Raw genomic sequence first — 27136 nt, 5'->3', positions numbered from 1 at the left:
CTGGAAGTTATATAGTATAAACCTTATCTGGAAGCTCTGTTTCGTTTACATTTCTGTATCCCTGTGTTATTGCAATTGGAGGGAGTCCTAACGCTCTGTGTTGTCTGTTTTATTTTATAACTTTCCCCCCAACTATTAAAATCAAAGGATTATCGTTTTCTGTGTTTCTGCTTTTTTGTCTTCTAGACCTCTCTTTCCACCTGCAGGGAAATTAATCAAAACAGTGGTTGCATTCTAGTCAAAGCTTTCCCCTTTTACGGTTACCAGTGAGCTCCAGTCAAGCCAAGAATCTGGCTTGCACAGCCGGAGCGGCCTGCCCGTGGTCGCGGCACTCAGTGCCTGCCGACCGACCGCTGGGTTGCTTGCTTCACCTGCCTGGCACTCCCGCATCCTGACGGGGCCCTCCACCGGGCCAGTGTGGTCGCTCGGGGTCCAGTTTCCGCTTCTCTTCCTAGCACCTGCCAGGACCGCAGAAGGAAGACGGTGATCCCAAGTGACAGGGCGCAAAGGTCACATCACTTCCGGGTCAGGCACCTAGCTATAGGGCTGGCCACATTTGCATAGCACACATTCGGTGCCGGGCACACTTGTTTCACCCACAGTAGCTCGCTGCCATCACTGCGGGCAGAAAGAAGCTGGGTAGTGGGCCAGGGTCTCCTGACTGACTAAGGTGGAGCTGGGGTGCGAACCAGACTGCCTGGCTCTGGGGCTGTGTGTGCACTGCCCCTCCAGGAAATTCGAACCAGACGGGAATTTACAGATTAACTGGCCTTCCCCATCACCTACCTACGATCCCTTGCGGAGACCTGGTCACTCTGGGGACCCAGTTCCGTGTTCTTCCATCATGTCCCCCCTGCAAGGTGGACACCAAGGAGGGGGGCTGGCTGCCAGGCTTGGGCCTTTGATGTGATGTTCCAGGAGGTGTGAAAAGGGTTCATGCCCTGGTGCTGTGAAGAGAAAGGAAAACACAGGTCTGACGGTAAGGCTTCCTGTGAGAAGCCCAGAGGGTTGGCAGGGGCCCCTAACCCTCCTTATGTCTCTTTAAGTAGCCAGAGGATTTTTATCTCGAGAAGCCTCTCAGTGTGAAAGACCAACCAAATCCCGTTTTTACCTGTCCCAAGATGAGCAGAACCCATTGTTGGGAACCCGGATGATTAACTGCTGTGTCAACTTTAGGAGGAACCGGGGGATAAACTTCTAGGAAGCCAGGGGCGGGGGTGGGGAATGTTCCCGGGGCTCCCTGTGAGCTTCTACTTTCTCTCCCACTCCTTAGAAGACCTCCAGTGTAGGACACCTCTCCTAGGAGCCCTTCCCTAGCAGCATCAGGTCAGACAGCCCCATTTCGAGGGACCGTATGACCTGCAGACACTGTAGCATGAGTGCCATGAGAGAAAAAGGAAAAGTACGGGGCCTCTGCTGACTGGGAAATGGGCCCCAGCCAGGCAGGGATAAGAGAGGAATGGGCGTCAGCATATAACCCAGGACACGTGTGTGTCGCCAGACTACAAATGCCGTGGGACCTGAAAAGGAGTCTTTTGCATCCGAAAGAGTAAAGACTTCTTGGAAGACGTGGAGCCCCAGCTAGGCTGAGAAAACAGGGGATCTGAATAGAACCAAAGAAGTGGGGGGTGGGATAGGATCAAGCCCAGAAGGGAAGAGGTGTGGGCAGAGGGTCTCACTATTTCCATCAGCAATCTGGATGCTTGCTTCGTTCATTCTGCACGCCAGAGGCGTTTTTGGAACCCCGCCCAGGTGTCAGTCAGAGCTGATAAGACAAGATTCTGACTGGAGAGCCGGCTAGGGCCTAGCAAGATGGCCTTACCGAGAATGAAAGCAGAGTCCTATTTTTTTTTTTTTTAAGATTTTATTTATTTATTTGAGCGAGAGAGAATGAGAGACAGAGAGCATGAGAGGGAGGAGGGTCAGAGGGAGAAGCAGACTCCCTGCCGAGCAGGGAGCCCGATGTGGGACTCGATCCCGGGACTCCAGGATCACGACCTGAGCCGAAGGCAGTCGCTTAACCGACTGAGCCACCCAGGCGCCCCAGAGTCCTATTTTTATAGCCAAAACCAAAGCAAACAAATGTGGGGTGGGAGCACTTTACAACAGGAAGCGCTAGGAAGGTTTATACCTTATATTTTATGTATTTTCTAAATTTTTTTTTTTTACAATAAGCATATATTATTTTTACAACCAGAAGAAAATAAAACTATAAAACAATTTAGGGGGTTTAGCTGACACAAAGTTCAACACACCAGCCCCCCCCCAAAAGCCAGCGTGATCTTGGACAACATCAGGAGCGTGGCGTCAACAACCCTGCACCCTGGGCGCGTCCCCGGTCAGTGGGTCTGAGGCCCAGCCCTGTCTCATGCTGTCTGTGCGGGCTTGCGCAAGTGACCCAACCTCCCAGTTTCCTCATCTATAAATGAGGTGGGTTCCTGAGTTCAAAAGTCCCTTTCTGATATAAAGACTTTATGTCTCTAGGCCCCCATCTTGATAAAAGCTTTGAAGAAACTCACTGACACCTTGGAGTGGAGATGAGGAGACGCCGGAGGCCGAGAAGTTGCTCAGTGGTGGCAAAGACCAACTACCACGGTGGCTGGCTTGAAGCAGAGGGAAAGGCTTACCCCGGGTGGTTCCAGCTGTAGAGCCTGGGCCGAGAGGTGAGGATTAGACGGGGGGGGGGGGGGGGGCCCCCCCCCCCCGGGGGGGAAAAGCCCCCCCACCCCCGGCGGGGCTCCCCCCGGGGGGGGGTCGCATGGGGCAGGTGGGAGGGGAGGGCAGGCCCCCCCCCGCTGGGCACTGTCACTGGAGCGCTGAGGCTCAGAAGCCATTTGTTAGCGATTTCTAACAGGACTCTGTCATGGGACTGAAGGCTGGACAAAACAATCTTCAAGACTCTTTCTACCCTCAAATTCTAAAAGGCCAGGCCAAAGTACAGTGGTCATGACTTCCCGGCCTGTTTACCATTCCCAAGAAGGCAGAGCCAGGGTGAAATGCTAGTGAACAGAACGGAATGGGAAAGACAACACTGGAAAGAAGCAGCTGGGGGGCTGTCTCATACGCTGGGCTTGAGGTGACGGAGACCTGGACTGACTGGGGGACGCAGACCCCTTCTCACTGCCTCTGGTCCTGGCCCGTCCCCTAGGGCCACCCAGAACCAGGCCCCTCCCTCAGGAGATGGCAGCCACCTGACCCAGGGTGTCCCACCCTCTTTGTGTCCAAGACCAATGTGCCCTCCTCCATTCCTCATGCCAGCCCCCTTCCCGAGTTTCTAGAGTCTGTTTTGACATTGCACCCCCCATCACCCAGCCTCGCACCTCCCAGCTTTATTTTAGTTCCTGTAGCCAATCAGTCAACTCCTCTTGAGGCTTCCTCTGAGATTGCCCCTCTTGCCGGGCAGCTCTCCGCCCGGGTGGCAGGCTCGCCGGCCCGTGGGGCTCAGGCTGTGCGCCGCTGCGGGGCCAGCGCTGGAGGGGCGGTCGTCAGACACGCGGATTCTGGTCCCGGGCCAGGGCGGTGCATTGAGAGTTAGATCTTCCAAGTTCTGTTTCCTGAATGTAAGAGCTGGGTATCAAGTGACTGATTTCCTCTGTTCCTCCCTATTCTCTCTACATAAACTGGGTGAGAACTTCCACCCTGATCAATCTTTCAGAGTAGAGTGCAACACAAATCAGGTGTCCCACAAGGCGCTCGGAGGAGAGGGGCGGGCAGCCAGCTACCCTGTGTAACCTGCCTCGATCGCAACTGGGGCCACCACCAGCCCTTAGACTGCTCCTCCGACTTCAGGCTCAAGGGGCTGCCACCCCCACCCCCACGGAGAAGGAACCCGGGCAAGTGAGTGCCACAGGGTGGGCCGCTCTGTGTCCGGCTGCCAGGCCACACCGCCCATTGGCATCAACAGCCATCTCCTTCCTGAGAGCAGAAGGACCCAGAGAGGCCCTTGGGACACTGGTGTCACTCACTGCTAACCCCAGAACTCCTGGAGCAAGCGTTTGCCTCAGGAGGACACGTCAGCAGTCCTATAATAGCAGCTAATCACCGCTTCCATTCGCTGAGCTCCTACTACGTGCCAGGCAGCATCCAGCTTCGCTTCCCTCTGACGTCATCACTAATCCCCACAACGACCCCAGGAGGTAGCTATTACTGTTCTATTTTTAGACAAAGAAATTGAGGCTCAGGGAGATTAAATATCTTGCTCAAGGTCACATGGATAGCAAGCGATGAGGCCAGGCTCCAGCCTGAGGTTTGCTGGACTCTCAAGTTGGGGTTCTTTGTTGTCTCTCCGATTCTCAATGATTATGAAATGGGAGATCTTTTCCTTTCAGTTCTTTACTTGTTCTCTGGACCCTGAGCACCTCCTGTGTCAAGCAAGCACTGTGCTGACGGATTGGCTTTGCAAAGATGAATAAGGCATGGGGCCCGGGCTCCAGAGGTCACCTTCCTCTGGGGGAAACAGAGGTGGCCCGGTCCTGCAGGGGGTGGGACAAGTGCACGAGCAGGTGAGCACTGAGGACAGCAGGAAAGGGGCCAGGCTGCCCCAGGGCCCCACCCTCAAGCAGAGATCTCTGAAGCTCCCCAGTGTCACCCACGTCAGTAGGGTTGAGAAAAGGAAAGGAGGGAGAAAACTCAACATGGTTGAGCACCCACCTCCCATCCGTCTGATGTACTATGCACCAGCCCCAAGGTCGGCGCTGTTGCTGTCTGTCCAGACGAGGAAAGCGAAGCCTAAAGAGGTCACGTGCTGTCAAGGTCACCACAGCCACCTGGCACCTGGCTGGAACCCCCAGCCTCTCACTGTCGAGCATCTCACTGTCTTCCCAGAAAGTATGTGGAAATAGAAAAAGAGGGAGTTCTAAGCCTGGCTGCAGGGAAAAAGCCAAAGTCCTCTGCAGAGACCACGGGGGCCCAGAGTGTGAGAACCTAGCCCCCACCACGGAAATGTCAGGTGTCTTGTTCCTGTTAAAGTCACAGCCACGGCCATCTTGCAAATATGCCAAACCCGGAGAAAGGGCCGGAGGGGAGACCCTTAGGGGAGTGAGAGTGGGTCAGGGCATTCCAAACCCACAGGGGCTCCGAAGTGAACTCCCAACATCCACCCCCACGTGTACCCTGACCTCCTCCCTACAGTCCCAGTTTTCCAAGGTAGTACTCTTGGCGGGGAAGACACTCATCCTGTCCTCACCACCTCGGCTTGTCCTGTCCAGCTGGCTCCTGCCCAGCCCCCTCCCGGCCTCCCCGCCTCTGGTTGGGGGGGGGCGGGACTCCAGGTAACAGGCCTGGGCACTGCCTCCTCCCCGGCCCAGGGTGAGTTGCTGAAGGACACCAGGAGAACTGGTAGGACTTGCGTCCCTTCTGCCAGAGGCACAAACAAACCTCCCAGTGGTAGTTACAGGGCAAAGGAGCGGACTGCCTGAGACTCAGGAGGAGGACCGCAGGCTCGCTGCCAGCCACCCCCGCCACGAGGTCCTTGCTCAGAAGCAAGAGGGCCCTTGGAGAGTGGGGATCTCTCCATTCCTGCCACGAGAGACCTAATACTTCCTCCTCCACAAGACGATTCTCTTCTAGGGGCGCCTGGGTGGCTCAGTTGGTTAAGCGATTGCCTTCGGCTCAGGTCATGATCCTGGAGTCCCGGGATCGAGTCCCGCATCGGGCTCCCTGCTCGGCAGGGAGTCTGCTTCTCCCTCTGACTCTCCCCCTCTCATGCTCTCTCTCTCTCTCTCATTCTCGCTCTCAAATAAATAAATAAAATCTTTAAAAAAAAAAAAAAAGACGATTCTCTTCTAATACTAACACCCCCAAGCATTCTCTTCCAGCATTTTCCCAGGGGTTCTGAGAGGCTCACGTCAGGCTTTTCTGAAGCATTATGCAGGAGCCTCCAGGGGTCAACCTCACACCAACCCCCCCCCCCCCCCCCCCCCCCCCCCCCCCCGCCGGTGTAAGGGAAGGAGGCGGTAAGGAACTGGAGATCAGGGCAGAAGGGATGGGAGCCATCCTTACCGTCCTCAGTGCCTAGGTGGGGAGGAATGGCGTTCCCTAAGGAGGCCAGAGTGCTTGTGGGGGTGACCACAGGAGGAGGAGCCCTTCACAGGTTTACTTTGTTTGGGGGGAACTTGTTACAGAAAAAGTAGAGGAAAAAAAGCAAAGCATCCATGGTCTGGTTGGGAGAGTGGGGGAAATAAGTATGTACCCAAATTCAAAATGGTGCATTGAAATGCGATGTAAATGAGTTTTTAGCAGATACAATTTCAGTCTCAATATAAAGAGTTCTTACATATCGGTAAAAAAAAAGAAAATACACACCATTGAAAGCTGTAAATAGTATGGATGGGCTATTCATGAACAAGCTTCAAATGATAAAAATCATATGAAAAAATTCAGCTTCATTCAAAATTGACGAAATAAAAATTAAAATCAGATCTAGAACTCTATCATAAAACTGGTCATAATAATGAAAAAATAGGAACAATCTAAATATTTAACTCTAGAGTACCATTAAGAATTATAATGAAATACTATGTATCCAATAAATATGATGTTATAAAAATATTTACTAACAGGAAAATGTTTGCAATATAGTAAGTTTAAAGAGCAGATTCCAAAAGTGTTATGGGTAGGCCCATTTTACATTTTGGTAATCACAAGTCCACGCGTACATCATAAAAATTACAGAAGACTAAACTCAGCGTTTATAGTACTGACTTATTACTCAATGGTGGAATTATGGTTTTATTGTCTTGTTTTTTTGTCTATATTTTGTACTCTTCCTACAATGATCCCATTTTGATTTTGCAATGAAAACTTTTGGGGGACTTCAAGAGAGTGTTTGGCAGAGGAAATGTACGAAGAAGGCTGATGTCGGAGGTCACCCAGGGTGCAGAACTAGGGGTCAGAAAAGAGATCCAGGAATCACAACTGTGCTCTTACTCTGAAATCTCTAGGGGACCCATGAGCTTGTAGAGAAAGCCCAGAGGATTTGCAGTCAGAGGATGAGCGAATCTTGGTCTATCAGTTGACCCTGAGGAAGACACCGTATCTTTCTGAAACTCCATGTCTGTAAAGTGGAAGTAACAGTAACAGAGGATTATTGTGAGGATTAAATAAGATAATTATTTGCTTTGTGAGGTATAAATCCCTAAACAAATGTGAGATGTTTTCATTAATAACATTCATCTCTGGCTCAACCTTAGCAGGAAAGCAGGCCAAGTGCAAACTGGTCAAGTTTGCGCTGGCTGCTGAGAATGCTGGATACGCTGGGGGTGAGGGGCAGTTTTCCCATGTGGCTCAGGCAAACTGATGTCCTGGTCATAGAATATAAAAAGCAAAAGAAAGTAAACTTACTCTGAGCTCAGAGGAAGGTGCTTGGAGACCTTCTGACTGCCCTCTAAGGAAAGAATACCTAGCCTGTGATGAGAAATCCCTGGTTAGTCATGTGCTGGGCACCAGGAAAGAAGAGAAATGGCCCAAAGCACCGATGTCTGTGACTCCCTTTACCTACACTTGTTTACTGATGTTTTGGCAAGATGCTTGGGGGCTGAGTTGGGTGGACCAAGGATGCCACAGCTTGTCATCTAAGGAGACTGGGAGAGGCTGGGTGGTGGTTCTGGTTAGATGGGTCCGCACCCTGCACGGGACAAGGGAAGTCACGGCTTCTGGGTGGAGGTGGTAGGCACGCTCATGAATCATAAACCCCTCTCATTCATAACTGGTTAGCTGGTTCTGACAGGGCCACGCACAGTTTTTACGCAGTATGGTGCCAAGCTACACCCTCAAAGAGCACCACTTTCTTCATCCCACTAGATGAAAGGGATTTATTGACCAGATGACAAGCTTTCTGGGTACCAACCATGTTTGGAGACTCCATTTTGACCACACCACTCCAAAGGCCTTCAGATGAGGAGCATGATCTTCACTCTCCTTTTCCTTCTTTTTTGCTCCTTCTAGGATGCCCCTCCCGCCTTTCCTTCTGTTTACCTCTTTTTCTTCTTCGGAGTTGGTTTCATTGCTCTTCCTCTCCTTGTTCCTCAGGTTTCCTTCTCCTTCTCGTGACCACCTTCTGTGGTTCTGGATCCAGGCAGCATCTTCCTCTGCGCTCTTCATATCAGAGGCACCCGCTACTCGGAGCCACTAGATGCTGGGGTGTCCTGAGCTAGAGCCCACCTGTCCGCAATGTGAGGCTGCCCCTCCTGCGGGGGTTGCTGAAGCTTTGGGTTCATGAGCTTCTTTCTTTCTTTTTTTTTTTTTTTAAAGATTTTATTTATTTGAGAGAGAGAGAATGAGAGATAGCATGAGAGGGGGGAGGGTCAGAGGGAGAAGCAGACTCCCTGCCGAGCAGGGAGCCCGATGCGGGACTCGATCCCGGGACTCCAGGATCATGACCTGAGCCGAAGGCAGTCGCTTAACCAACTGAGCCACCCAGGCGCCCGGTTCATGAGCTTCTTTACTCCTTGCTTCACCTAGTCCCCTCCTCAATTATCCAACAAGCCTTTTCAGATCTTTCTGTAACTAAGTTTTCCTCCTAATCCTCCTGCCAACCCTGCTCCCCTGCCCCCCAGCCCCCTCTCTCTTCTGCGGGGGCCTCTGATCTATCTGTACCTTGCTGGTGCTGACATGTCCTAGACTGAAAGCCTGGTCCAGGTGTGGTTTCGCCTCCTTGTCGGTGGGGGGGAAGAGGCAAGGACAGCTGTGTGTTCCTGTAGGCTGCCCCCCCTCCACGCTAGGCTTTTCTAGGCTCTTCTGTTTATCCCCACGATCTAGCTGAGAGCCAGCATGGGAGTGTTTTCTGTCTCTTTTATTCCTTAGAACCTCACCCCACTGTATTTTTTCCAATCAAAATCTCATTGCGAAATCTCCTACTCAAAGGGTTTCCCAATGCCTCCCAGTTTTGAATCAACCTGCTGTTTATAGCACACCCAGATCAGGAATAGAGATGTCAGGGGGCACCAGATCTGATACTACGCCCTGAAGACACTCGTATGCCCGAATCAGTCATTGGACTGGTGGCACCTGGACAAACAAAACTATTTCCTCCTTATTTCCCAAGAAGGAAGAAACCAAGTAGGCTTCAAGCTGAGAATAAGGACTGGCCATAAGACAAATACCAACCTGGCCATATTCCTCCCGTGGGGAGATGTCTGAGGAAGGGCTCTCACTGCAAGTCCAGCCTGAACCAGGGGAGATCCTCTCTAAGCACCCGCAGAATTCTCTGCCCCTCAAAGTGCCCAGTCCCTCCCAGTGGGCCATTTCATAAGAATATGCATCCTAGTTCCCCACCTGTGACTAACGGGGTAGATTTCTGGTCCTAGAGATCCTGAGTCAGGAGCAGCCTCTAGAACAAACACAGAGAAGTAGGTCAGTGTTTTTTTTTTTTTTAAACAAGTGAAGCGGGTTGTGCCCTGCATACAAAGGTGACCCACCACCCACCTTGGTAACCTGACAGCTCTCTGTCACCAGCAAGAAGGGTCCACCTGTGGTCCTTCTTATTCTTCAGAAGAAGCTGAAGGATCAGTTTGGGGTTGAAAGGGCAACCTGGATATCTGCATCATGTTCTAGCCAACAAAGACATTTCACCTTGAATTTTATTTTAAAAATCTATCCAAAGACCCAATTCTTTTTTTTTTAAAGATTTATTTATTTATTTTAGAGAGAGAGAGCACGAGGGGAGGGGGAGGGGCAGAGGGAGAGGAAGGGAAGCAGACTCCCTGCTGAACATGTAGCCTGACCCAGGGCTTGATCTCAAGACCCTGAGATCACGACTTGAGCCAAAACCAAGAGTCCAACACTCAACCGACTGAGCCACCCGGGTGCCCCTCAAAGCCCCAATTCTGCATCCAATTCCCAGAGAGCCAATCCCTTCATCTAAATGAACAGAGTGCCATACGGACATCAAGCCAGCCTCTGGAGGCTCATGTCACCCTCTCTTTGAGGTGAATGCTGTGGACAGGAGCTAAATCTTTCTGCTCCTATAATTTGAGGAGAGAAAACACCATCTGATGCCACAGCAAGCTCCTATTCTTGGCACTTGGTGTCACTCTTGCTTCACCTTACTTCAGCTCAAAGCTTTCCATTGACTGGTGGCAATCACCACAGAGGGGCAGAACTCTCTCTCCTCCCTCTCCCTTCCCCCACGTACACACACACACACGCACGCATGCACAAATGTCCGGGCAGGAGCCCAGCTCTCCTGAGGAAGGGCAAGTGTACAGGCAGAGGATGACAGGAGTGCCACACGGTGAATGGTAGGAGGAAGGGCCTCATCTTCCCTGGGAAGGCTTGGGTGGAACCTAAGCTCCTGGAATTGTTGGTTGCTGACTTCGCCAGTGTTTTCTTAACACTCCAAATTGCTCAGAAGACAATCTAATAGCACAAACACGCTCGTACAAACACTAAGAGTCACTTGACATCAAATTGGCAAATTTTGGTGACAGAAACACAGAAATGACCCGTTGATAGCTGCAAGGCTTGCTGTCTCTCTCCTTTTCAAGACCTTGGCTACCAACCTTTGTCAATCCCCAGTGTAGGACACATTTTTTTTCTGCTAAGGACACCTTTTGGCAACCAAATAAATGCCATATTCCCTTTTAGTTAGTCTAGTTAATTAGCATAATTAAACTTCTCCTCTTGCATGTTCCACGGCCACTGTTCCACCTTCTCAATCTCTTTTAGCCTCTGCTATTTCTCTTTCCCCACTGCCAGGCTCCTCTCGATGAGGGTTTAAGGAGCTCCCACGGGACTCTGGGCTCACTCCAGAGTCTCCTTCTGCAACCCCCCGCCTTCCCCCCCACACACACACATTGTCTCTAGAAGATTCCTTTGTCCTTGAGGCTTTCCCATGGATGTTTAACCCTTAGGATCACTGTGGTTCCTCCTCCTCTGGGGCACACAGATCTAATATTCTTCTTATAAGAAATCTAACTCCTTTACCAGCCATGAGGGAAAGTGGTTCAGAGTGAAGGAGAAGCTTGAGAGTCCCTAGTGAAGAGCCACTACCCAAGAAGAGCCAGTCTGGAAAGGGCTGCCTGCCCAGGCCCTGGCCGCACTCCTATCCGCAGCAGCTTGCAGCATTACTGGCCTAAGAAGCACAACAGTATCTAGCTTACAGGGTTTGCAGTTACTTTGTTGTTCCCTGATCCCAGGTTAACTGGCTGTTCTGAGCCAGAGTTCTCTGGGAAGGTGGGGCCTCACTGTGGCCTCCCAGCAGAGTTCTGACATCTCAACACACCAGGGAGTGGGGGTCACCATTTCCCTGCTGCCTCGTCTTTGAAAACACCTTGTGAGAGTGCATCCTGGGTTCCTAGGTTCCACCCAGATCATCCCACCTCGAGTTTACCTTTTAATAGTTCCTGGAACAGGGGCTAGAAGTATCTAGCCTGGCAAGTCGCACCGGAGGTGACTGAAGGCCCTGTGATGAGGAGACACCGTGGCTGAACTACCACGTATCCTATTTCTGGAGGTAAGAGTGTTGATGCCAAGGTCAGGAATGAGCAGCTCCCAGCAATAGTACCCTGTGGTGCTGGGTCCCAGCCCCTCCTGTTTTCTCTAGAGCGGCATCCCCAGGATAGCAGATGGAAGCCCTAGACTGTGGGGGTACGTGAAGTGATCCAAGGACAGTAGCAAGTCAGGCTGCACTCTTCTGGAAGTAATTCAAAGTACTTTATGACCTTTATCTCATTGATCTTACTAACATCCGAGGAAAGAAAGAAGGAAGGAAAAGGGCAGAAGCCTTCTCATTTCATCAAAACAAAGTGAACAGGTGGCTCAGTTGGTGGAGAATCCGACTCTTGGTTTCAGCTCAGGTCATGATCTCAGGGTTGTGGGATCAAACCCCACGAACCCCAATAAAAAAAATTAATGACAAAAAGAAGTACATACAAACTTAAAAACATGGACCCTGGCCCTATGGCCCTAGCAAATGAAACAGATAGCTGATTTGTGTGCGTGTGTGGTGGGGGTCCTCTACTCTGGCGGTCTCTGGTAATCTGACAGTTCCGACTGACTTCAAAAGGTGGCTGAATTGGATCCCCTCTATGCTGAAAAGCGTACCAAAGCACAAATACACCCCCCGTCCTGCCTTCCTCAAACTTTGTAAATAACAGAGACGCTCACTAGAGTAATTAGAACAAAAACTGTCAGCTAAGTGGTTTGAGAAGGTGTGGCTGGAGCATTCTATGTGTCTTCTCTAAAGCCGGACGTGTAGACCGTCCAAAATACAAGTTTAATGAGCTTATAAATTCGGAGTGACTCTTCATATCTTGTAGTGAGGTCTGGAGTTCAACTACTTCACCCTTGACATCAAAGAGGCTGCTATAGGGTGCTCATCCCTGAACATTTCCTCCAGACTCTGCTCCAAGGACTTCTTCCTCACAGTTTCACCATCTACCCACACAGGCAACTGACCCAAATGATTCAGTCCCCAGGGTTCTGTGGAGGGAGGTAACTCCTGGCATTCAACGATGCTTTGTGAGGTTTGATCTCCTGCCGTCCCTCCTTGGTCTGCCCCCGGCTACCCGAAATACCTCTTACACAGTGTGGAGATCCTTTAGGAACTTAGATGCTTCTTGTGAGAGATGGTACCCATCCTGGTTAACTCCTACAAATTCACAAGCTTCTCTAAGGCTCCAATTCAAAGCTTTTTAATTTCAGTAATCTTTGTTTGCTATAGTGCTTTCTAGCCTTTTCTACCTACAGTATTTCTAAACCTTAATTTAATTGAACTTGGATTGTGCGTAATGTGCCACAATGTGGAAAACGAATCATATAAACAGTGTCTTGCTGACAGGGTAGGTCTAACACAGGAATAACCCTGTCAGCACTGTTGGCCCACATAGGACTACAAATCCAAAACAACCGCAGGTGCTCCCACGGGGCACACATGGGTGACATCACTGGGCTGGACCTAAGATGCTCACCCTTTCCAGCCAGTTTGTTTTTAGAACCAATATCTGGGATGCCACTTCAATATTTTACTCTATTTCTGATCAATACCAGCCCAGGGACTTAGATAAAATAAGCCTGAAGCTGAATACTTTGTCACCACTTTTTCCAAAGCCCCAGGACAGCATTGTTAATATCCAGGGCCGCGCGTGACCTTGTTATCCCACACCATGGAACGATCTATTAATTAAACAGACAGCCAACCTTATAACTAGGTCAACCTCATATATTCCAACTTAAGCCCTTGATTCCATTCCTTTCTCTCCAAAATTATTTAGAGGAAATTTCTCACCGACCAATAACGCAGAAGTGTTCTTATGCCCCGAGGTGGACTCTTCAGTCCACAGCTAACCCCGAATCCCCCACAACTTTTTTTTTTTAAGATTTTATTTATTTATTTGAGAGAGAGAGCACATGAGAGGGGGGAGGGTCAGAGGGAGAAGCAGACTCCCTGCCGAGCAGGGAGCCCGATGCGGGACTCCAACCAGGGACTCCAGGATCATGACCTGAGCCGAAGGCAGACGCTTAACGACTGAGCCACCCAGGCGCCCCTCCCCCACAACTTCTGACATCTACCCCAGTATGCGGAGCCTCCTCTGTGAGTTTTTATTTTTCAGCCTCTATCATCCTCATGGGTTTTCCTGTGGTTCGGAGGATATAGCCGAGACAAAAGGAAAGTCCCAATCCTGTGTGTGCTGGTTGAATGAGTAAAAACCTTAAGACAAGGGACTCTCTCGGAAAAATCATCATGACATCCTAAGAAGTCATGGTGCCAAAGTTCCTGACGCTACCCTGCCAGCCCCGAACCAGGTGCAGACACAGACCCGCCCTTCCCTGGGCTGATTTAGCTCCACCAGTTAGGCATCTACATCTGTGCTCTCTCCCATTGAATCAGTGCCCAACTGGTTACCTCCCAGGGCTCCTCGAGGGCATCACCAAGTAGAAGTCCTACCTAGGTGGGGGACAGCGCCATTCAGGAAGCCTAGCATCACCCCGACAGTGCCACCCAACCCCTGTGCCTTTGGTGGGTACATGGGGAGGACTCAGGAAAGAGGGGTGTCTTGCGATGTGGCAGCCTGGGTCGAAGTGAGTAACTGAGCCCAGGGGGCAGGGAGAGGGCCTGAACAGGGAAGGAGTCTCCTGAGACACGGCTGCACAGGTCTGAGCTAGAGGCCCTGCTAGAAACTGAATGATGAAACAGAAACACCTTCATAGTGGTGATTGAAATCCCAGATTAGCTTGGCTTTCTTTCTTTTCCGTTTTTTGTTTGTTTGTTTGTTCGTTTGTTTTAATTTATGTCTGTATGAATTTTTTCCTCTGGGCACATGAAACTTGCATTTTTTTCTCTTCTTCAGTACTCCTCCAGGGGCAAGAGAAATGGGAAACACCGGGTTCTGATGCTATGACAGATTAGGTCACAAGTGGATAGCTCTTTCTCCCGACGTGCATCAAATCTAACTAATAATGTGTCAGTCTGACATTCATTGAGTGTTGTGAACCAGTAACTCCAGCAGCGAGGAGCCATGAAAGGCACAGTCTCTGCATTTAGGAGCTTTTGTGGGACTGATCAGGCCAGCGTGGCTATTCCTGGCTTCTGGCACATGCCCCTAAAAGAGTCTGTGCAAGGTCAGATTTTTCTAAAGGGAAGCCTCAGCCCTTCCTGACTTGCTGGGTAATCAGACCCTTTATTTTCACTTAAGACTCATCTTCCACTGGTAATAGCTTGTGATAGTTAGTCTCCAGGTTTTCTGTCCTCCCTCCTACTGAAATGCACCAGAAGAGCTTGATGTTTAAATAAGTCCAAGCATGAATCTTTCTATAAAACAAGTAAGTCTTCCCAAATGCGTTTGCCTCAGCTGGGACTGGCATAAATCATTTTTTTCTAGAATTGGCCTCCATTGCATATTACATATTCTTTTCATCTTTGATTTTTTTAATTTTTTATTTTTTTAAAGATTTTATTTATTTATTCATGAGAGACAGAGAGAGAGAGAGAGGCAGAGGGAGAAGCAGGCTCCCAAAGAGCAGGGAGCCCGATATGGGACTCGATCCCAGGACCCTGGGATCACGACCTGAGCCGAAGGCAGACGCTTAACCATCTGAGCCACCCAGGCGCCCTGATTTTTTTTAAATTAAAGAAGTCTGCCACCTAAACTGCAAAATGGTTGATAACGTGTTTCTCTCTTTCTGCATCAAAATCTTTAATGTCCTACAAATACAAGTAATTATTACCAATGCACCTGTATCATAGGCGAGAAAGGAATCGGAAGTATCCCCACCAGTGCAGGGAGCTCGGGGGATCGCAGCTCGGCTTCACTGCCTGGGTAAGCTCACTGCTAAGGGGATAACACCTGTCACTGCCCACAGGCTTCTCTGGTGACCATATTTTCAGAACCAAGAAGTGGCGGCCGTCTGAGGCATGACCTGGGAAAGGGCCAGTGTATCTTCTGTCTCTAAAACTGAGATTGTCCCAGAAAACTGATGCTACATGGCTGCCCACAGGACAGCTCCGAGAAGCCATTCTCCACTGCATTCAGCCTAGGGCCCGCTCAGGGGTCTCTAAGTCATCCTGTCCCTCGGTTCTCATCCCAGCCCACTCTCCTTGGACACTCGGCGTTGATTAAGGCAGACATTCAAACAGTCTTCAAACTGCCCTATCCACAATGTTCATTTTCCTTTCTTCCCACCATATCGGTCTCCCCACCCACCCTTTTTTTAAAAAAGATTTTATTTATTTACTTGACAGGAAGACAGCGAGAGAGGGAACACAAGCAAGGGGAGTGGGAGAGGGAGAAGCAGGCTTCCCGCTGAGCCGGGAGCCCGATGTGGGGCTTGATCCCAGGACCCCGGGACCACAACCTTAGCTGAAGGCAGACAGTCTCCCTTTTTAAAAAGAGAGGGATCAGCAGTAAATGAACATAACTGGGTCTACTCGTTCCCGGGGCAGGAGGTGTTACTGCTCTCTATCAAACTGGCTCTTTCCAGATTAAAAAAAGTAATTATTCTGAAAGGTTTTATGGTTAAAATTAAACCACAGCCCCAAAGCTACCAGAACCTGGACTCTGGACAAATGCCAAAGAGGACAGTTGTGCGCATCTCGCTGAGAAGCCGCGAAAGGGACCCACTTGAAGGAAGGCAGCTCAAATGGCCATGTTAAAAAATTAAGTAAAATGTTGGAACCTGTTCAACCACCCTACTTCAGTTAGGAGGCACTTTTTAACAACATTGGGAAAGCGAAACTAGCTGTGGGTGGGGTGGGAATGCTGCCAGGTCACCTTGCCTAAAGAAACCCGGCGAGTGCGCTGACATGACAGACGTGCAGTGTTGGCCCCGCCAGGCCACCGCCGGACCACGTGGCTGCGAGGACCGCGCTAGCAGTTTCTGTGGCTCTCTTCCCCGGGGCCTGTACCTAGGTTTTGGTGATCACTAGGCTCGTCACTTGAGGTAACTTGGGTTCCCAGCCATGATTTGTTATTCCACAGCGTGATTAAGAAACAATCATCCAGGAAAACACAGATGCACGCATCAGTGTGCAAGAAAGGCCGGAGGGTGCTGAGAGCTGGCTGGGTCAGGAGTCCGGGGGAGGGGGGGCGGGGCCGCAGGAGGCCGGGACCCAGGAGGTCGGGTGAGGTGGCTCCCAGGCCAGCCTAGCAGCGCCCTCTCCTGGAAGGCTGGAGCACACCAAGTGGGCTGGGTGGACGCGGACCAGCCCTGCAAGTCTTCTTCCAACCAGGTGCATCACTGACCCCTATGGGGCAAAATGCTTCTCAGCTTTACCAGACAGAGGGCTAAAGCGAAATAAAATCCCCACCAGGTGGCATGAGGCAAGGTCTCCGTTTCCACATCTATAAAATGGGCGCAGCGCTAACACGAGCTGTCCGGGCAGACCTCCACAGACTGCTATCAGGAGGAGATGAATGAAGTACCACTGCTTTTACTTCCGCCTGCCTTCCCGCTCTCTGCCCTAACATAATCCAGGTCACTTCCCTGAGGTGATCTTTCTTTCCAGTGTCTCTGACACAATTATAAAAACAATACGGTCGTGTTAGCCTAAGCTTTACTAGCTAGTGGTATCTCGTTGCTGGTAGCTTTAATAATTCCACAAATACTGGGGAGCCTGGGTGGGCTCAGTCAGTTAAGCGTCCGACTCTTGATTTCAGGTCATGATCTCAGGGTCCCGAGATCGAGCCCCACATTGGGCTCCAAGCTCAGTGGGGGGTCTGCTTGTCCCCCTACTTCATCTCACACACACTCTCTCTCAAATAATAAAATCTTTTTTTTTTTTAAAGATTTTATTTATTTATTTGACAGAGAGAGACAGCGAGAGAGGGAACACAAGCAGGAGAAGTGGGAGAGGGAGAAGCAGGCTTCCCGCTGAGCAGGGAGCCCGATGTGGGGCTCGATCCCAGGACCCTGGGATCATGACCTGAGCCGAAGGCAGACGCTTAACGACTGAGCCACCCAGGCGCCCCTCAAATAATAAAATCTTTAAAAAAATAAAAAATAATTCCACAAATGTTTTAAACACAATTTTCAAAGCATTTTTTTCATATAAGCATTGATCTAATTTATTTTTCTTTTTTTAAAAGATGTATTTATTTATTTGTCAGAGAAAGAGAGAGAGCACAAACAGGGGGAGTGGCAGGCAGAGGGAGAAGCAGGCTCCCCATTGAACAAGGAGCCCGATGCGGGACTTGATCGCAGGAACCTGGGATCATGACCTGAGCTGAAGGCAGACGTTTATTTTTACTTTATTTTATTTATTTTTTAAGATTTTATTTCTTTGACAGAGAGAGACACAGCGAGAGAGGGAACACAAGTAGGTAGAGTGGAGGAGAAGCAGGCTTCCCATAGAGCAGAGAGCCTGATGCGGGGCTCGATCCCAGGACCCCGGGATCATGACCTGAGCTGAAGGCAGACGCTCAATGACTGAGCCACCTAGGCGCCCCTGAAGGCAGACGTTTAACCCACTGAGCCACCCAGGCATCCCAAGCATTGATCTAATTTAAATTAATTTTCTGGTAATTATATATTCAGTGTCTAGATCCCCACTAGATTATGAGTCCCCTAAATGCAAGGACCTGTGTGTCCTTTGTCACTGTTGTGACCTCAGTACCTACCTAGCATAGTACCTACTGCATAGTAGATGCTCGATATCTGTTGAATAAACACACGGATGAGTCATAGGAACTGATGAAGGCCAGTCAGAAACAGATAGGACAAAGTCAGATATGGGGGGGAGGGACCTTTTTTCAAGACTGGTGACATAAACTAATATGAAAAACTTAAGAGTGGGATGATAAAAAGTTTGAAACTAGACCGAGGTGGTAGTTGCATAAGAGTGTGAATGCACTAGATGGCCACTGGAGTATACACTTTAAAATAGGTAATTGTATGTTATGTGAATTTCTTTTTTTTTTTTTAAAGATTTTACTTATTTATTTGAGAGAAAGAATGAGAGAGAGAGCATGAGAGGGGTGAGAGTCAGAGGGAGAAGCAGACTCCCTGCTGAGCAGGGAGCCCGATGCGGGACTCGATCCTGGGACTCCAGGATCATGACCTGAGCCGAAGGCAGTCGCTTAACCAACTGAGCCACCCAGGCGCCCTGTTATGTGAATTTCACCACAGTAATAAAAAAAAGGAAAGGGCAGAGCTGTAATATAATAATTATAATCCTGATGGTTTAGACACTCTACAAAAACTTGACAAAGTCAACACAAAGAGGACAACTTTTACACAGTGCTTGATGGTGGACATAAATATTTCTATAAATGATTTCATCCGTTCCTCCCAACAAGCCCACAGGCCTGCAGACAAGGAAATGGTGGAGTCCAGGAGTTCAGCTGGTGACTTCTTCTTTCTCAAACAGTCCAGGCCACTGGCCACTTGGAGGATCTGCCCCTGTGGCCACCACCCCACCCCCCACCGGGAAGGACTTCCTCCAAACTGCTGCTTCTCCCTCATCTCCTGCTGGGCCCTGCTTGGAGTCACCTCATCAAAAAGACCTTCCTAGCCACCCTACCTCAAAGAGCAGGCCCCCCACCCCTGCCTCGGGTCATTCTCTCTCCCTCACCCTGCTTGGTTTTTCTTCAAAATTCTCAGCTCAGATTACATATTGACACAATTTTTCAGTCTCCTTCTGTGATAGCGTAAGCTCCAAGAGAATAGGGGTATTTGACAGTTTTGTCCTCTCTATAGTCCTGACATCTGGCTAATAATAGGTGCTTACTAAATATTTGTTAAATGAATGAATAAGTCGAATTTTACCATGCACTTGGCTGAGTTTTGGGGGGAGCCTACGTTTTTTAGGCCACACTACAAAAATGAAATTATAATGCGACTGAGACAAAATACCGCTTGTTTTAGTACTGAAACAAAGTGCCACCTGGTTCACGAATGAATCCCTGCATGCTGATCTTGTCCCCAGGAGCAAGGGCACCTGTCTGTTGTATCCCCGGCGGTCAGCACGGTGCTAAGTACCTAGTATCGGGCACTTGTCTATATGATATCAATAAGAAACCACGGTTTCTGAGTGGTACGGACAAGAACTGAAGAACTGGCTGCAACACATGCTGGGGTCCCACCCTGGGTGTGTATATCAGAGGCGGGGAGTCTCTGAGTGGGAGGGGAAGGAGGAAGGAGAATGTGCTGGGCAGGGGTCAAAGTCCAAGGAGCAGCAGTGTGGCCTCATGAGTCCGGCGTTAACTGTGTACAAATGGCTCCAGAGACTGAGTTGATCTGCAGTAGGAGCCTTGTACGGGGATGTCTAGCTCCCAGGGAAAAGCCTGCAGGGCTGGCCTATTGAGAGTTGGGTCATTGTGATCTGATAGCACAGATGACCCTTTCGAGATGGACAGTGAACCTCTGAGACCCACTGGACACCCGAGAATGGTGCCTGGAGGCCTCTGAGAAATTCACGCAGCTCATCAGCAGCTGCTTTCCCCCAGTTCCTGAACGGGTGGCGGGCATGAGGACAATTTTTCCGGTGTCCCACAAAGAACACCGATTAGGAGTCAAAACTCCTGAAGCTCCGATGTCAGCTCTATTTCTTGCACCTGTTTGAACCTGTGTCTCTAAGTGTAGTTTACAAACTGCAGACAAACACACAAGCATAAAACCCGTCATTTGTCCGACCTGACCACTGCCATGGGGACTATTACATCTTAGACGTCACAAAATATTTAATACGGAAAAAATACCCGTTTGCCATCCTGTGACTCGCATGTTAACTTAATTGTACAGAAACATGTTTTCAAATCTGTGATAAATCATTAAACTTAGAAAATAACATTTTGAAACTGCAGAGAATTCCAAGCGATGGAATGTAAGCTATGGCCCACCCACACCCCACAGGCATGTATACGTGCGTGCATATTTTCCCCCAAAGCTTCCTTATAATACGTCTAAAGTACACAGTTCAAAATTCAAGCAAATAATTAATTACTGAACAAATTAAACAGAAAGAAGTCACAGCATGATTTGTAAAGCTCCCATTATGTCTGCCGTTTCCCATGGTATGATTGACATTTTCTTTTACCTGGTGCTGGCTTTGGGAACTACGACCATTCACCTTCGCCCTGCGTGACCTGTATGTCACCCTCCTCTTGTGGGCGCTCAAGTGTGAGCAGCAGTTATTTTTTCTCAGTTCCCACAGTATGAAGGGAAAAAACAAACAACACAAAACATGTTGCTGTTTTTATCTTATATTCCCTAAAGTTCGAAAAGAGTATTTAACCATCAGTGGAAGCCTGGGCTCGACACAGGATTAAATGCACAGACACAGCCTAGCATCAAACTGGACCAGCTTGTGGTGGAGAGATGCAAACTCAGGTACCTGCAGAGGTGGGCATGGATCCCAGGCTAGTGGGCTCTGGCCAACGGGGGGGCACAGGCCCTAGCTGAAGGAAACACAGAAGAAGCAGCAAAGGTTGCTGCTATATGGGCCCAGTATGGCCAGATCTTCTCACTTTTCAAGATAATCCAGCAGGTTTTAATGTGAATCTCTCAATTTTTTTAATGTTAGCAGTTAGTTCCAAAAACTTTAAAAAAAAAATTCTATAAACCAAACACAACATGGCTATGACCTGATGTGGTGCCCAGCCTCCTGTTTGTGAACTCGGGGTGGGCGGGGGGGGGGGCAAGAACTGGTTCCAGTGGGTTCCAGGCCCTCATCTGTCACTCATTAACTGCTTCCTGAGGTGTTCACTTCACTTCCCAATCACTTGGTACCAAAATCCAGTCAGCTGCTGACGCTACTGTGTAGTAGCTAAGGGTGCTGACTCCCTTGGGTTCGAATCCTAACTACTACCACACTATATACCTGCCTTGTCACTTTGATTGACCACTCCAGGCTCCAACTCCCTCTCCTATAAAATGCAGAAAGTAATACAACCACTCTCATAGGGCTACTATGATTAAAAAAGATACTGCACACAAAGTGCCTAACTACAGAGTAAGCCCTGGATGACACATGTCAGCTATTGTTATCTGTAAGCCTGGAGCCTCCATCTATTCACAATTGATTAGAATCTTGTTCACTCAGACTTCTGGAACCTTCTCCAATCTATCCTCTGGTTTTTGCCCCCACTTTCTCTGCCTTAGTTCATAGCCTTGACCTCTTTATCTTGAACTGTTCATTATAATGATCTAATTAATGATCACATCTCCTGTTTTACTGAGCACCTACTCAGCACCCCACTCTGACCCACCCTCATGCTGCACCCACTTGATTCCACCTCTCAGCTTGGTAAACTATGTAAAGCGAAGATTTCATGGTGTCATTCTCCTTGTCACCTAGAGAGCAAAGGCTAACTTCCTTAATCCTGCATTCAAGGCTATCCCCAGGCTCTCCCAAGCTCACATTCTGCCAGTCTCTATAATACTCTCTCTGCTCCAGCTGTCCCAAACTACTGCTCTTGCCCTCTCCTGAGTGAGCTATGCAGTCCCTGGTCATGGTCAGCAATCTTCTTCTTTCCGCTCAGAATGTTTGTTTGCCCTCTCCTCATCCAGTGCTGACCCCTTCTCAGCATTCTTCTCACTAGTCCAGCCCCAAGTGGTCAAAAACATGAGGAAGCCTTCTCTGATTGCCCCCCTAACCAGCCTCATGGCCAGGCCCTCCCTTTTCTGCAGTTCTACCACACTTAGTACATAGCACCCTCCTAACCTCACAATGCACAGACATCTACCTGTAGAGATGTCTGTCTCAACACGAGATAGGAGGCCAAGGGCAAGAACCTGGTCCTACACATTTGTTGCATTCCCAACTGGCACATATAAGTGTTTGGTGTTTGCTGAATGAATTACTGGGACTAGTGAAGGGGGCATTTGACAAAAGCCAAACAATAATGTCGTTTTTAACATATCCTGTTGCAAGAAACAGGGATCTTTGGGAATATCCAAAGAAAGACTAGGATACTGGAGATACATAAAATCACTCAAGAGCCCTCAATTCCCTCAAATGTGTTTACTTTGATTAATTTTAGTAAAAAAGTATATCACATATACAAAGTTCTAGCTACCTAGATGATTGAAAATATCTGCACTTACAAGGTGGCTGCGATTTGTCGTGGTGTCTTGATCTTCACTACTTCTTTCTGTGGCCTCAGTTGAACGATTCTGATATCCCAGGAGAACATGTAATCCAGCCAAAGAATGAGTCTGGTTATTTGGTTCATGATTTATATGCTGTGCAGTGCCATCTGAGAGACCCACACAGCTGTCTTGATGTCATGCCTGTGTAAGCCTCCTATCAAAGAGGCAACAATTTCTCAGTGCTCTGAGATTCACCAAAGGAGGCTAAGAGTAGATGATCTTGGGAAGGCAGAGATCTGGGAAAGAAAATAAACATCATTGCTTTTTGGCATTTATGTTCTTAAAAACTTGCCACTGAAGCACTCATTCAACAAGCTTCACTGAATAAATGGAAGGGTTGTTACTCAGCCTCATTCCCCACCCCCTAGGCAGGATTGCAGGCCTGGCTTTGGCAGGCTGGTAACTGAGTAGTGGGGCTTTTCTAATACGAACAGAGTGGGCAGTTCATCAAAGTGGTTTCCAGTACAGCTCTGGGATCAGGCTGCCTGGGCTCAGGGCATGGCCCTGGCAGTTTCTAGCTGGTAGAGCTGACACAGTAATAGTTCCTGTCCCAGAGAGTTGTTGGAAGGATTAAATGATAGAGAGCATGTAAAAAGTGCTTAGCATGTTACCGATGAAAGTATTCAGATTATTATAAGAATTCAGTAATTGTTAGCTATCATCACTTGCCAAAAAGATTCTACTACCAGGTTTGAGCCTTCTGTAGCTTATCTTTACAATTCTGCCCACACCCAGTATCTCTACTTTATTGCCCAACTGTGGGATCAGAGTTCCTAGAGCATGGAAGAGAGAGCAAGCTATAAACTTCAGACCAATAAATAAGCAAAAACAACAGAGAGAGGGAGAAGAAGGCAGACTACATACACAGATCACCTGGTCGGGTGCAATGGCCACGCATGAAGGGAGAAAACAAAGGGCCATGCCTTCAAACTTCTGAGGGAAAATTCTATACCTAGACAAACCTCAAGTATGGAATAAAGACATTTTCAGGCATTTGAGGCTTTAAAAAATGTGAGATATTCTAAGGAACAGGGCAAATTATTACAGCAATTTCTTATTAGATGTTAAATAGTACTGACACAGGTAAAAGCACTGAATGTGACTTTAATTCATACCACAAATACATGCTGAGTGCCTACTATGTGTTGGTTAGACAGCAGACTAGAACAGGTAACCCAACAGGCACACATTGATTCCCTCACGGAACTTCCATTCTAGAGGTGAAAGATAATAAACAATGACAGAAGGGAAACTTGGAGTCAGAAGGTGATAAGTGCTACAGAGAAAGAAACCAGGACCTACAGCTCCAACTCCCAGTGCATAAAAACTACAGTGGTTAGAAGAATGAACTAAATGACACCATCTAGACACAGTCAGATACATAAAAAATGCTGGACATCTATAAGCAAATAGGCTTGAATTCTTTAAAAAAGTCAAGCTTGTTAAAAACAGAATTAGAGGAGGGCGCCTGGGTGGCTCAGTTGGTTAAGCGACTGCCTTCGGCTCAGGTCATGATCCTGGAGTCCCGGGATCGAGTCCCGCATCGGGCTCCCTGCTCGGCAGGGAGTCTGCTTCTCCCTCTGACCCTCCTCCCTCTCATGCTCTCTGTCTCTCATTCTCTCTCTCTCAAATAAATAAATAAAATCTTAAAAAAAAAAAAAACAGAATTAGAGGAGATCAATGTAGATTAAAAAGAATTAACAAGCACATTCAACATATGAGCCCTGATGAGATGCTGGGCCAAGGAAAAAGGTTATAAAAGATCATCTGGGGACATGGAAGGAACTTGTAATATATATTGAATATTAAATGATATTAGGGAATTTTCCTTTTTTAAGAGATTTTATTTATTTATTTGACAGAGAGAAAGAGAGAGCACAAGCAGGGGGAGTGGGAGAGGGAGAAGCAGGCTCCCTGCTGCGCAGGGAGCCCAATGTGGGGCTCGATCCCAGGACCCTGGGACCATGACCTGAGTCGAAGGCAGATGCTTAAGTGACTGAGCCACCCAGGTGCCCCTAGAAAATTATTCTTAATTTTTAATTTATTAAATTAAAATAATTTTAATTTACTTAGGTATTATGGATATGGAGGAGAATGTCTTAATTCTTAGGAGATATGTGCTGAAGTATTTACAAACAAAGCAAACAGGGCAAACTTATCAGCTGCTGAATCTAGGTAAAGAATATTTGTTAACTGCTCTAAACTTTCAATTTTTCTGTATATTTTTAAATGCCCAATATAAAAAGTTAGATAAAAAGGAATGGAGAAGATCAGAAAAAGTAAGCATAGACTACTTTTGGGAGGAATTCTGCTGTAAAGGGAATGTATTAGTTTCCTAGAGCTGTTGTAACAAATTACCACAAACTGCATGGCTTAAAAAACAGAAATTTATTCTCTCTGGAGAATAAAATTCTGGAGGCCAAAAGTCCAAAATCAAGGTATTGGCAAAGGCTGTGCACATTTCCTACAGAGGCTCTAGGGAAGAATCCATTATTTGCCCTTTCAACCTCTGGTGGCTCCTGACACTGCTTGACTTGTGGCCAAATCATTGTGGTGGGTCTCTGGGGTTAAATGGCCTCCTCCTCTTCTGGGTGTCTGATCTCCTTTGTCTTTCTCCTATAAGGACACTTGTGATAGCATTTAGGGCTCACCCAGATTATCCAGAATAAGCTCTTCCTCTCAAGATCTTTAACTTAATCACATCTTTTGCCATGTAAGGTAATATTCATGCTTCTGCCATATGATGTAATATGTAGAGGTTCCTGGGACTAGGAAGTGAGTATATCTTTGGAGGGCCACTTTTGTGCCTACCACAGGGAGCAAGAAAAATGGGGCAGTAGCTAGAGGGGAAAGTGGAGTCAAGAGAAGGTTTTGTGCTTTTTCAAAAATGAGAGCAATTACAGCATGTTTATAATAACTGATGTAGAGTTTGCTGTACACTGAGGTTTATTTGTTCATTGTGCTAGTCACTTTCACACAGGAAAATTCATAAAGGAAATAACAAGTTACCTTCAAGATGAAAATCAGGGTTACACTTAAGAATTCAATTAAGAACAATCAAAATGTAATGGAGGAGACTTTTTGTCAAACATGGCAGATTGAACACATACATGTGTTTATCTCCAAACCCCATCAAGATGAAAATAAAAGGATAAATACAATATAAAACAATAGAGAATGAAGACCATCAATTAACAAGCCCCATCTGTGCACAGAGAGTAAGATCAAATATTTTAGGAAAACCTCCAACACACACACACACACACACCCCAGCAAAGGGGGAGGAGAATTCAGAGGAAATAGTATGAAAAGCAGAACACTTAAAAACAGAAAAATTCTTCCTTGGAGATCTAAAAGAACATGTACACAAAACAAAAAACAGAGGTGCTATAAAAAAAAAAAAAGAAGCAAAAAAAAAAAAAAAAAAAAAAATAAACAAGTTAAAATTAAAAAAAAAAAAACTCAATAGAAAGAATAACAAGATAAAATTAATGAAATTGTCCAGAGAGTAGAATTAAAAAAAGGACAAAAGTAGAAAAAAGATAAGAGCTCTAACTCAGGCTCCAATGTCCTGTAGTAGAACCATAGAAAACAGAAGGAGAGGGACGCCTGGGTGGCTCAGGCGGTTTAGCATCTGCCTTCGACTCAGGTCATGATCCCAGGGTCCTGGGATCGAGTCCTGCATCGGGCTCCCTGCTCCACGGGGAGCCTGCTTCTCCCTCTGTCTCTGTCTCTCATGAATGGATGAATAAAATATTTAAAAAAAAAAAGAATCTTAAAAAAGAGAAAGAAAACAGAAGGAGAGGGCAGGGTGAGCCATTAGAGTGGTAGAAAACAGGTAATTTATATAGGTCATATCCACAGAATAAAAAAAATTTTTTAAGAACAAAACTGCAATTATAAAACAGCAACACTCAGAAGTTAGAAAAGAGTGGGGCAATGCCTTTACAGTTCTTTTTTTTTTTTTTAAGATTTTACTTATTTGACAGAGAGAGAGAGCACAAGTAGGCAGAGAGGCAGGCAGAGGGAGAGGGAGAAACAGGCTCCCTGCTGAGCAGGAAGCCCGATGCGGGGCTCGATCCCAGGACCCTGGGATCATGACCTGAACCAAAGGCAGACGCTTAACCGACTGAGCCACCCTGGCGCCCCTGCCTTTACAATTCTAAGGGAAAAATATTTCCAACCTCGAGCCTCATAGCTCTTCATCCCCATTCCCTCCTCGCAGACTCAGATGCTCTCCCTTCCTCTCTCATATTTACCCCTTCAACATCAATAATGTTATGCTTGGCTCTAATTTATCCTCTTCGACTTGCAATAAATCCATCAAATATGAGAGAAGAATCAATATTTTCAGGCAGATAAGCTGTCACAAAGTTCACCTCCCATGATCTCTTTCTTTGGAAGCTATTAGATGATGTGGTTGGCCAAAATGAGGCTGTAACACAAGAAAGAGGGAGAAGATCTAAGATCCAGGCAGTAGGAGATCCAACACAAGGAAACAGAAAGAAGCATTAAGAAGCCCAGGAAAGCAGCAATGGGGCAAACCTAGAACGCAGCCACTCTACATCAGACCCAGAGGATAAAGGACTCAAAGAAGGAAATTGCCAGGGAA

The 27136-nt window shown here is 47.8% G+C and overlaps 1 long non-coding RNA gene across 1 annotated transcript; it reads right to left on the bottom strand.

Moving 5' to 3' along the window:
* Positions 1-432: 432 nt before the first annotated feature.
* Positions 433-22512, bottom strand: LOC110575991. The gene is made up of 3 exons (XR_002480047.1): positions 22480-22512; positions 787-947; positions 433-458 (listed from the first exon to the last, which is right to left on the bottom strand). It is a non-coding gene; the product is annotated as an uncharacterized LOC110575991 (long non-coding RNA).
* Between the last annotated feature and the right edge of the window lie 4624 nt (positions 22513-27136).

The sequence above is a fragment of the Neomonachus schauinslandi genome, chromosome 11 (assembly GCF_002201575.2).
Source record: "Neomonachus schauinslandi chromosome 11, ASM220157v2, whole genome shotgun sequence".
Taxonomy (NCBI): Eukaryota; Metazoa; Chordata; class Mammalia; order Carnivora; family Phocidae; genus Neomonachus; species Neomonachus schauinslandi.
This window is presented reverse-complemented; position numbering and strand designations above follow the sequence as displayed.